Here is a 12,725-nt window from a genome sequence, read left to right on the forward strand (position 1 = left end):
ACTAGAAAGAATGCTTTCAGATTGTCTTCTTTCAGTGTGCAATAAGCATTTAAATTCCTCATCCCTCACTTCTTCTAGGGCTAACCAATTATACCACTGTGTGGTTGTACCACCTACTGAAGGACATCGTGATCACCTCCAAGTCTTAGATATTACAAATAAAATGCCCTTGTTCTTCATTATTCTTGTGGTATAGATTGGCTCTGACATGTCCTCTAAAGGCTTGGGTAATAAGGCTTGGTTCCTGGTTTGGTCTGATTTCTCTTTCCACTCTCTCCAGCCACATGGAAATTGTGTGTGTGTGTGTGTGTGTGTGTGTGTGTGTGTGTGTGTGTGTGTGTGTGTGTCTGCCACATTCTCCTGCCACAATGTGCCACTATAGTACCAAGCAATGGGACTAATCAGACATAGACTGATATAGTGAATCCAAGTAAACATTTCTCCATTAAAATTAATCTAGGATATCTTGTTACAGTACTAAAAGGACAACCAACACACACTGGTTTTTCATAACTGACATGTGGCATAACTTTGGCACAGAACAGTAAAGAATGATTAAAGTGCAGTGGGGTCATATGGACCTCAGGGGCACACAGTTGGGCCACAGGAATGTAGTGAATTCAGGAAGTGCGTTACCAGCAGTCCTCCTCTTCCCTCTGTTCCTGTTGGACATGTGAATCACACTTTATTCTCTCTGGGGAACCCTTTCTCCACATTTTCCGCCTAGAAGTAGAATCATATGGTGGGTAAACACTGTACACACAACTCTAACCTTGCAGAGAAGCATTAAACTTCAGCTTTCCAAAGGTGAAAGCATGTGGGCGACGAGGACATGTGGGCTCTGTCCCGAGCTATAAAACTTGAGATGCTGTCCTGTAGCGTCATGTGGATGAGTCATGTTTGTAATAAGTCTGAACAAATAAAACACTCAGTACACACCTAATGCCTTCCCAGGCTGGGGAGAGGACCTACCTCCAAACACCTGGAACAGCGTAGTTCCAATTTCAGTCAGTGTTTCCTGTCTTAGTAATACTTTTTTCTTTCTTTCGTCTAACCATGAAGAAATTAAAGGGTATGCCGTTTGACTCAAGGATCTCAGGAAATAAAACAGTCATTTTCGTGAGAATTGAAAGTGGGAGGGGATGGTGAGACCAACCCAATGAAATCAAACAATTTGGCCTTGGGTGAGATGTGGTTTTTACTTCAATGAGGTTTGGCAATTCCCCTTCTCCCCTTTGCAAGTCCTTTCCAATCCTGAACAAAAGATGCTCACAGTGCTCCTTTTCTCCATTTCTGTGATCGCTCCCCGGTGCCTTTCCCTGTGTCTACAGCTAGGCCACCATTTTGGTTGTTTGTGGAGAGAGCTGGACAGTGTGCAGGAACTCCCCCTACGGCGATCTTCCCAAAGACCACTGGATGTGTTTCCCAGGCTCTCTTGGCCAGGCGCGTCCCGGTGTAAGGTGATTCATAGATACTCAGGATCTCCTGTGGGATTGAGCCAAAGTTCCTACGTTTTATGTGTCCTTTTGCTTTAAGGCTCACAGACTTTATTCATCAGATTTTGAAATGGTGGGATGGGGCTCAGGAGTGTTATCTACAGTAATCTACTTAAGGCCAATTGATGACAAGTGAATTAGTATATCTATAAATCACCTTCATAGCAACGTCTTGATTAAAAATGAACTAAATGTCTGGGTATTCCACACTTGCCAGGCTGACATAGAAGACTAACCATAAGAATATAGGAGCAACAAAATTAGACGGGGAAAATATATTTTGTTAACTAAAACAGTTCCCAAACAGGATAACCACAAAGACTGCTTGACAGTAATCCAGCATAATGAAAAAACTCATATATTATTAAATTTGCATTATTAATGTTTTAGAAAAGGCTATGACTCACAAAACTGTTAGTCACACATTATATATATGTGTGTATGTGTATCATATAATATATATTCATATTTGTAGAAAATATGTTTAAAACTATGAAAGTGAGAAAAGAACTGTGTTTACTTGTAGCTATGATACATTAAAAGAACTTTAAAACAAGTTATTTACTTAATAATTAGTTTGTTGACAATTTCATACAAGTATATAATACATAATACATACTTATCACTTTTATGCTGTAACCTCTCTGATCTACCTCACACTCCCACCCAACCCTTCCCTTCCTTTTCAGTCTCTTTCATACATTTATATCTTTCCGTTCTGAATTATGACCCAAATCATTTAACTGGGGCTAGACAGTCTGTGTGAGCATGGGTTTGGAACTATCCACTGGAACCTGGGAAGCTTACCAATGAGTCCATGACTTAAGAAAATGACTCCCCTTTCTCTGTCTCCCAGAATCAATAAGTAGCCTGAATATCAGGAAAGGGGGTGGGACCTCATCAGCCACTCCCACATCCATGCTTGACTGCCGACAGACCCATTTTTGTGCAGGCCCAGTACAGGCAATAATAACTGCTGTGAATTTATGATCCACAGTGGCAGTGGCGTGTTCAGTAGATGGCATTGTTTTGCCCTTTCCCTGTTTAGCAGCTCTTATATTTTTTCCATCTTTATTAACTTGAGTATTTCTTATTTACATTTCGATTGTTATTCCCCTTCCCGGTTTCACGGCCAACATCCCCTTAACCCCTCCCCCTCCCCTTCTGTATGGGTGTTCCCCTCCCCATCCTCCCCCCATTACCACCCTCCCCCCAACAATCATGTTCACTGGGTCTTGGCAGGACCAAGGGCTTCCCCTTCCACTGGTGCCCCTACAAGGCTATTCATTGCTACCTATGAGGTTGGAGCCCAGGGTCAGTCCATATATAGTCTTTGGATAGTGGCTTAGTCCTGGAAGCTCTGGTTGGTTGGCATTGTTGTTCATATGGGGTCTCAAGCCCCTTCAAGCTCTTTCAGTTCTTTCTAAGATTCCTTCAACGGGGGTCCCGTTCTCAGTTCAGTTGTATTTTTACTGGCTTTTCTTCCAAAATGCTTCTGGACCCTCTGGGTTAGGTGTGCAAGCATGCATCCAAATGTCTTGTCTACAGCTCAGATGTTTGGCTACTACTTATTCTCAGCAATTGGAGCAGCCACGCGTGCCTGCATTCACAGTTGTTCACTAGGTCCATGAAAGGTTTCTCTCATAATGATGGAGAATACCATTTGCCCATGGATATAAGTATAAATATTAGAAGGTGGTTTGAGGCTATGTTAACTTAGCTAAGCATTAGTTGCTAGTTGATCTCCACAGGCATGGGCTTTTGATGAGATGCATACAGTATCAAAGATGGATGCCTCTCTTGTGAGTGACCTGTAACTAATCAGAAAAGGGTTGCTTAACTCCATTAACAGTCACGCCACCTTTGCTCAACCAGGCGTAGCCTTTTTTGACAGATTGATACTGTAGTTTGTGGGGTTCCCAGTTGGGTAAGAACATTGATGAGTTTTCACTCCCAGCAGGGAGTAACTTTGGCACTGTGAAAGCTAGCCAGCAGGGAGGAAACTTGTAGCTCAGTTCTAGCCTCATTTCTTTGTATGGCGACAATGTGTTACATGTTGCACATGGACACATCTGGCAGAGGGATTTCTGTAAGGCTACCTTCTTGTGAGTGAGTCTTGTCACCCAATTCTCAAAAATATAGTTTATAAAAAGCATTTAAAGGAAGAGAACTTGTTTGTTTGTTTTACAAACCCTATTGTACATTGTCAGTTATTGAGAGCTTCCACTCTATCACTTCCCCTTCTGGCACGGGAATGCTGAAGCTGATACCCTAGCTTGGTAGGAGTCTGGAAAGACTATAACAAACGATACTCACAGAAGTAATCTGTTACAGGAGCATAAGGTTACCAGAGAAGATGAGCAAATACCAAAGCGAGTCCTAGTGGCTAACATATAGAGTAGAGTTACAGAGACTCAGTCCATGGGAGCAGAACAGGACCCAGCCTCATTTTAGGAGTATTCTCGTGAGTGAGATGCAGTTGAGACACATTCTTAGTTACTGATGTCACATAGTAGCCTGACAGTCCTGTGGGGTTGAGTAGATTATTTAGACATTCAAATGGGCACTACTACCTTTTATAAATATTTGGTTTTCCTCTAACTGTGGACATATGAGAGGATCAGATACCATTGCTCTCTGTGAAGATAGGTGTGGTCCAGCGATGAGCTCATGCCAATGAAATGTGAGTGGGGTCATTTGTGACTGCCACTTCTAGCAGGCACTCTCGATAGCTCGGGCTCAACCTTCCTTGAGCCTTCTGCTCGCCTGCTGGGTGGCTGTAGAAACACCCACTGGTGTTTGTGCTATTTGATTGTAGCCACTGGGACCGCAAGCCAGTTCATGGGTCTGCCCAGATCTGCAAAAGACTGCAAGTGATAGTTAAACTATTGGAGTCTTCAAGCGTTACTGTATAATATTCTCAAATGTGGCCATGACATGGCGACCGGTATGGAGAATAAGTAAGAGCATAAAACCTTACTTAGAATCCTTCGTCAAAACCCATCTATCTTTCCTTCTTCCTTTTGCATTTATGCTGTTTTACTCTTTTGATTTTTTGTCACCAAATATTGAAAACTCAGAGAAAACTGAAATGGGCAAGGTGAGGAGTAGAATAGAGTCCTTTTCTGAATGAAGCAAAGGGCTTCATTAGCATTAGAATAAGAAGACATGACCTCTTGGAACTCAATGGGGGATGTAGAAAAGACCACCTTGACTGTGAGTGGTCCTATGGAATCACATTGTGGGCGTAGTAAGGTGCATATCATTTGAAAAAGCTTCCATTGAGGGAGTCTTTGCTATCTTGAACCATGCTAACAATCAGGACCGAGGAACAGAAGGCAGATTTTAAGAATTTTTCTTACTCTGCATTCCTGGCCATTAACCCCCCTCTTTCTTCCAGAATGGCACTATTTACACACCTTCCAGAGAGTCATGTGCCATTGGCTACCTTAGCTTCGGCCAGGCATACTTTTCTTTTAAACTTTGATTCAAGTTCTTCACTGATGGCATCTGATTGACCTAGGTCATTTTTGCAAGTGAGATCGGGAAAGTGGCACAAGTCCTTCAATCTCCCCTGGTTAGAGGTCCACTTTTCCTGGTGCATATCCTCATGGCAACAGTGGCTGGACAAACAACTGAGGATTGCTTGGCAGATAAGGTGACTGAACATTATACCTAAGATAAGGATGCTGGCATCACAGGTAACCTAACACAAATGCAGTATAATTTAGGCAGCTGGTGGTATTCCTTTTGGGCTGGACCTCAAATACTTCCTTAATAAAAGGGAATAAAATGGGACTGCTCTGAAGAACTTCAAGTTTTCACCATGGGAGAGCTTGGATGTTGCAAACAATAGACCCCTGTGCACATGTGGGGAAAAAAAAGAAACATGGGGAATACCGTGCCCTCTCTGTATCTGTACAAGCAAGCATTTATTCTGACAAGGGTACCTTATGCTAAGAACTGAACTTCTTAACTCCATTTCCTAACCTGAGAGCCTGATCAAACTGTCACGACAAAAGTTAAGTTTTATAAGCGTAAAACATCTAAAAACGAAATTTTAGTTGTTCTCTGATTAATGGGTTGAAGGGCTTCATTTCAACAACGAAGAAAGATCAGAAAAGCAAATTGAAGTAGCATCATAACAGAACTTTCATTCGTTCAGAAAACGTATTTTAAACACCTACTATGTGCTTGGATTGCTGCAGGCCCTGGAGGTTTAGTGAGGTACATCTCTAATTTTGAGAAGACAACAGGTAAATACATGTCATCCATGCCCGTGACGCCTGTCTTGCGTGCACGAGTTAACTCAGTGAAAGTCGTTAAAATCTCAAAGGCTAGCACAGCTAAACACATTTCAGCACACAAAAGATGCTTTGTATTACTAGCAGCCCATTCCTCAGTAGCAGCAACTACTACTCTAGTTCATCTCTTCAGGCCCCCAGATTCTTGTTTGCTTGACTTTTTTTTTCTTGACTGTTTTTAATCTTTGCAAATCCTATGTCCATTCTGTGAGCAAGTTGGCAAAGTCAACTTTTAAAATCACGTGGAGTTAGATGTTTCTATTTCCTTCTAACCTGTATAATCCAGAGGACCTCCATTCTAGCTTAGATTATGAGCAATTTTCTGTAGACGCCTTTCCACTTTTTCCCTTCTTCCTCTCACCACATTTACATTTGTGTCTTTAGTTATGTCGTATCACTCCCCTGTAATGCCATCATGCAAGTCTGGAATCAATGTTGTGCATCCCAATGATCTATAATGCTCTATGTAGTCTGACCTTATATATTCCCAGTGGGTTTTTCTAATTCATTCTGTTTCCAGCTATCTTGCTATCTTTTGACAGCTGCTTAACAAGCAAAAAGGAAAATACCCAAAGCAAAGCAAAACAAAACAAAACAAAAAATGAAAACAAAAACAAAAAAATACCCAAAACCAGAAAGAAAAAAATGTGAACAAGCAAGAATCTCATTCATTAGAAACTTGTAATATGCAATATGCCTTTCCCCTAGAGCTTTTGTCTGTGCAGCTGCACAGATATCTCCATTGTGGTATGCACTTATATGTGTAATTGCTTTTAATTTTTTTCTTTTTCTGTCTTCTATCTCTGCTCTCTTGAATATTTGTCATATAAGATCAGAGATTTTAGAGTTTGCACACTATATTTCAAAGGCCTGATAGCTATACGCAGTCAATAGATTCATACTAAATATGTGCTGTTCACTGTCCATGGATATTAGCAAAATAAAAATCTGCTAGTACGACTTATGAGTAAGACAGCCGTATGGAAACTGGCTTCATGTGAGCCAGTGTGAATGAGTCAGGACAAGAACATTATACTCATTTCTAGGTGAAGGGGCGGAGGAAGGAGGCTGTACATTAACCAAGACCTGGGACTTAGTACAAGGGAAAGTAGAAAACCAAGCTGAGCACAGCTTCAGAGTGGGAATGAGGAGCAAAGCTTCATCCAAAGCTGTTTTCTCCTTTCTGAGTGGTGCTATAGACTGATCCTTCAAGAACAGGCTACTTGAACAAGAACCCCTAAATAAAATCAGAAGGGAAGTTCGAACTAACAAACACTTACATTCTAATTAAAAAAAATAGCTGTAATAGAAAAGCAGCAGGGAAATATGGTTTTTCAACTACTGAACTCAAACTGAATTGGGTAAAATTCCAGACATAGATTTCAAAAACTTACCAGTAAAAAGGATCAACGACGAGATAAAGATAAAAAATAAGTGGATGAAATATTAGTAACATGGAAGAAAGAAAGAAATTCAAGTTTTAGAAAAAAAGTACAACTAAATTTTATTTATATTTCTTTATTTGCTTATTTTATTGAAATTTTACCATAAATTCTGATCATGGTTTCTCCTATCTCATATCTCCACCATATCCTCAAACATCTAACTTGAGGCCTTCCCTCTCTCTTTCTCTCTTTCTTTCAAACAAAAAGGCATATACAAAAAACAAATCTGAATTTAAAACAACACATACCAAAACAAAACCCATTAAAATACAAAATTGGAAAGCATATATAACTAAAAGACCAGTAAAACAAAAAAATGCCTAAACAAAGAAGATGAGACAAAATACAGCTACAAAAACGCATTGAATTCACCTGTGTTGGTCCTCTACTGCTGAGCTTGGAGTTTGTCCTTAATCAGGCCTTAGGTGCCCTATGAGATTCCATTGGAGAAAATTGATTTTTCCTATGCAAGTGTTTGTGAATGGGAGATAGTTTCTTGGTTAGGGATGGGAACTCACTCTGACCACTGAGACTCCATATGTTTTAAGCCTGTGTAGGCTTTGTGTATGTTGTAGACCTCTCTGTGAGTTCGTCTGTATGTCAGTCCTTCTGCATCCAGAAGACATTGTATTCTTGTAGGAAAACTGGATTTTCTTTTAAAGATACAATTGCCTGTTGTTTCCAAGAAACACACCTGACTAGCAATGATAACCACATTGTTATCTCCATGACATGGAGAGTCAAAGGATAGAAGTTATTCTATCAAAAATGACTGAAAGTCAAAAACAATCATGTACAGCTATTTTTATATCCAATGAAGTAGATCTCAAGTCAAAATTAATGAGAAGAGATAAAGAAAAACATATTACATATTAATACATATTAATAAAGAAAATAATGCATCTGAAATTGCAATGATTTTTGCGAGTAACTTCATTATCCCTCTCTCATTGTTTTAGGTCATGCACAATAAAACATACAAAAAAGAATTCAGAGTTTAATTATACCTTAGATTGAATGAGCATAAGTGATAATACAGAATCTTCCAACCAGCAGACGAAGTATATCTCAGTAGTTCAAGAAACGTTTTCTATCATAGACTACATTGTAGGCCATATACAGAGTCTTAACAAATACAAAGAGTCAAAATAATTTCTTGATCTCCTCTTCAAGTGACACAATTGGAAATCAATAGCAAGAGAAAAAAAAAACCACAGAAACTACATAAATGCTTGGAGACTGACTGGATTATACATTCTTGAATGATCAGTGAGCCTCTGAAGAAATCAAAGACAAAACTTAAAAGATTCTAAAGTCAAATGAAAAGAAGAGTAGAACTTTCTAGACTCTTTGGGATACAATCCAGAAAGTTCTGAAAGGAAACTGTTAGAGCTATGAATGAATCCTTAGATTAAAACATGTGACGAATCTTAAATAAATAACCTAATGATGCACTTCTCGGTCTTAGAAAAATTAAAATAATCCAAACTCCAATGCAATGAGGTACAAGAGATAATAAAGATCAGGGTTGAAACTAATAAAATGAAAACTAAAAAGATAATATAGAGTATCACTAAAAGAGTTGATTTCGTTTTTGGAGAAATAAACAATACTGATAACTTCTGACAAAACTAATGAAACAAAAGATAGACCCAAGTTAATAAGAGAAAAACCCTAGAATATTAGAATAATTTCTTTTTTTCTTTTTCTTTTCTTTTTTTTAAAGACTTATTTCATTTATTATATATAAGTACACTGCAGCTGTCTTCAGACACACCAGAAAAGGGCATCGGATCCCATTACAGATGGTTGTGAGCCACCATGTGGTTGCTGGGAATTGAATTCATGACCTCTAGGAGAGCAGTCGGGTGCTCTTAACCGCTGAGCCATCTCTCCAGCCCAGAATAATTTCTAATAGTTGACAAATATTTTGAAAATTTATGCTTCAAATAATTGGAAAAGCTAGCAGAAGTAGATATATTCCTAAGCATGTCCAATTTACTAAAATTAGATCAAGGTGCTATTAACAAATTAAACCCACAATAAGCGATGGCATTGAAAATAGGGATGGAGGTGTAGCTCGGTTGATAGAATGCTTGTCTAGTATGCATGAAACCCAGCATCGTGTGTAACTGAGTATCTGATGAATGGTGGCAAATGCCTGTGATCCCAGCTTTTACTGTAGAGATAGGAGGATCAGAAGTTCAAGGTTATGTTCCTCTGCTATGTAGTAAGTTTCAGGGCAGCATGAGATTCCTGAGACACAGGAAGTTTTCATTCATTTGCTTTATTTCATTTACTTATTTTTAAGTACCCTAACAAAGAAAAGTCACGGATCAGATAGATTCATGACCAAATCCTACAAGTTATTTAAGGAAAAAGCAACACCAATATTCCTCAAACTGTTCCATCAAAGAGAATGGAGAAGAATACTGCCCAACTCATTCCAAGAAGCGAGCATTACCCTGCTACTTAAACTAGACAATGGCACACGAGGAGAGGAAACTATACTCCCATTTCAATTTTGAATGCAGAAACATAACTTCTCAAGAAAATGCTAAGCGACTGAATTTAAAAACACATTATAGAGATCTAGGTTGGTTTTATTCTAGTGAACCAAGGAAATGTCCAGAGTCTGAAAAAGATGTTATTTTCAAAATAAAATAGAGAACACACTATATTTAATTCCTTTTTTCATTTCTCTTTTCTTTTCTTTTTTCCTTTTCTTATTTATTTATCTGCTATTTGTTTATTTACTTACTTATTTACTTATTTTGTTATTTCTTCGGGAAATAACAAAGCGCATGTCTTAGGATTTTTATTTCCATGAGAAAGCAACAGGCCTGAAACCAACTTTCAAAGGAAAGAATTTATTTCTTCTTTTACTTCTGAGTGCTGTTTCCTTCAGTGAGGGAAGTCAGGGCAAGGACTCAAGCAGGGCAGGAACCTGGTGGCAGGAACTGAAGGAAAAGCTACTGAGGAGTTCTTTTGACTGGTTTGTTTCCCATGGCTTGCTAAATTTGCTTTCTTAAACACTCCAGGATCACCTGCAGATGGTATTACTACCCACAGTGGAGTGTGTCCTTCTCTACCAATCACTAGTGGAGAAAATGTCCTACAAGTAAACCTATAGGCCAGTCCTAGAGAGGAATTATCTCAATTAAGCTTCCTACTTTCCATATGACTCTAGTTTGTGTTAAATTGACATAAAACACAAAATTATATGCCAGCACAGCACATAATAAAAAGGACACGTTGTTTTTCGTTGTCTGTGATTTTTACCAGTGGGAGAAAATTACGTGGAAAAGTACTTCAATGCTGTGTATTACAAACTCCCAGATCTGCCCGCCAACATTCATTCCATGTGATGGTTTGTATATGTTTGGCTCAGGGAGTGGCATTATTAGAAGGTATGGACCTGTTGGAGTAGGTGTGGCCTTGTGCCCTTGTTAGAGGAAGTAAGTCACTATGGGTGTGGGCTTTAAGACACTCATCCTAGCTGCCTGGAAGTTAGTATTCTCCCAATAGCCTTTAGATGAAGATGTAGAGCTCTCAGCTCCTCCTGCACTATGTCTACCTGAATGCTGCCATGTTCCTGCCTTGATGATAACTCTGAACCTGTAAGCCAACTCCAATTAAATGTTGTCCTTTATAAGAGTTGCCTTGGTCATGGTGTCTATTCACAGCAGTAAAACCCTAATTAAGATACTCCATTGAGCTTATAATACATTACTGGGGGTGTGGGGACAAGCAGCACCTTGAAAAGAGAACTATCTGGCTGAATAACTTATTTCTCACATTTGTTGACAAATGAGACAGTACATTGCACAGTTGTTCAAAACGAAACTGGTCCATGAATTGTTCGTTTACAGAAATGAAGATTAGATGCTCATGTCTTAAGATAGGTAAGAATGTTTTTAGTCATCTGGTTGCTCTATTATATAACACTGAAGTCGCACTTCTGTATTTTAGTAGACATTTTACTTTGGAATAAAGTAAGTAACACCTGTATATTAATTTCCTAATGAGTACACTTAGAAATTCTAGTGACTAACAAAAAATGATTAGTTCTTCTTTATTTAAAGCTTCATGTAGTCTTTCTAAGGAGGTGATCAGCATTTCTTGATGTTGTAATAATAACGCTTGTCTCTATTGGATTCTGTGTCCAAAGCAGGGTCTTAGAAAGCTCTGTATTCCGCTGCAGGAATTAACAGACAGAAGGATGTGTATCAGGTGTCCCATCACTCTGCTGGCACATCACAGACAACTTTACCCATTTTATCAATACCAAGAACCAATCACATGGACTCATCATGGTCAGGCTGTGAAATGGAATTCCAAATAGGGAAGCTGCTTCCTAGAGATAATTAAACGAAGGAACACCATATTAATTTTGCTTAGTGGATGAAATGCTGTCTTTTAATCATTTTTTAAAAATTTTACCTTCTCTCCATAAGCAAAGGACATTTCCAAAGCTAGTGCCTGAACACCGAAGCTGTCACCTTGAAAATGTGGATTCCAAAATGTAAGTTAGTCTTTGTCAGTTTGAATATGGTCAAGAACTGTTTTAGGACTCTAACAGGGTTTAAGGAGAAAGGGAAAAGAATAGTCATAGCAGGGAGCTGGCCTCTGAAGGGATGACAGGCTAACAGGGATACCTTGGCTATCTGGTTGAGTAGGCTGGGAAACACACACACACACAAACACACACACACACAAAGTATCGGATGATAGAAAGATGTGCTGTGCAAAGTGATTACCGTTTGTTTTCTCTTCCACTCACTCAGACCTTAGCTTGGTGCTGTTCTAGCCAGGGTTCTAGCTGGTAGACTTGCGGTGGACTGAAGGGTGTGTCTGAAAGGTATACATTTGGTTCCTATTTCTGTCATAAAACTTTCCCGTGTGTTTGCTACCTTTAGCCTCTGATCCTAGTTCCAGGGCACCTTGCCTATGCCCAGGGGAGAGTTCCTGTAAATAACAGTTGCATCTGTGTGCAGCATGTGGGGGAGGGAGTCTTGGCCTTAAAATCGAGTATCCCCAGATAAGGTTTCCAGGTCTTTCCTGCAGCAGGCCCTTCTCACCCACAGGTCTTGGCATCCTTCCCTCGCTTCCAGTCATCTGGCCAGGGACCAGCTTCCCAAATCTGCCTTGGCAACTAGCTGTGCTCTAGCCCAGGAGGCTGTTTGCAACAACCCCTAACTGGGGAGAGTATAGAGTCCTCTTGGAGATCATTTTATGTTCCCCGAAAATTCCACTGGGCTATATAGATCTTACTGAAAGCAAGGGGACCTAGAGGTTGCAAATTTAGCTGCAGAAATCTGGCCACCAGGGGCAGCCTCCCTTTGCTGACGGGATGTGCCCACCAACTCCATCCCTTCCTCTGACTAGCAGGCCTGCCTTGTAGCATCCTCCGTTCTAATTTCTTAAGGCTACCTAGTTATTGTGCTCCGGGGCCACCAGGCTGCTATTAAATTTTAGTT

This window comes from Rattus norvegicus, chromosome 2 (assembly GCF_021556685.1).
Source record: "Rattus norvegicus strain SHRSP/BbbUtx chromosome 2, alternate assembly SHRSP_T2T, whole genome shotgun sequence".
NCBI classification, from domain to species: Eukaryota; Metazoa; Chordata; class Mammalia; order Rodentia; family Muridae; genus Rattus; species Rattus norvegicus.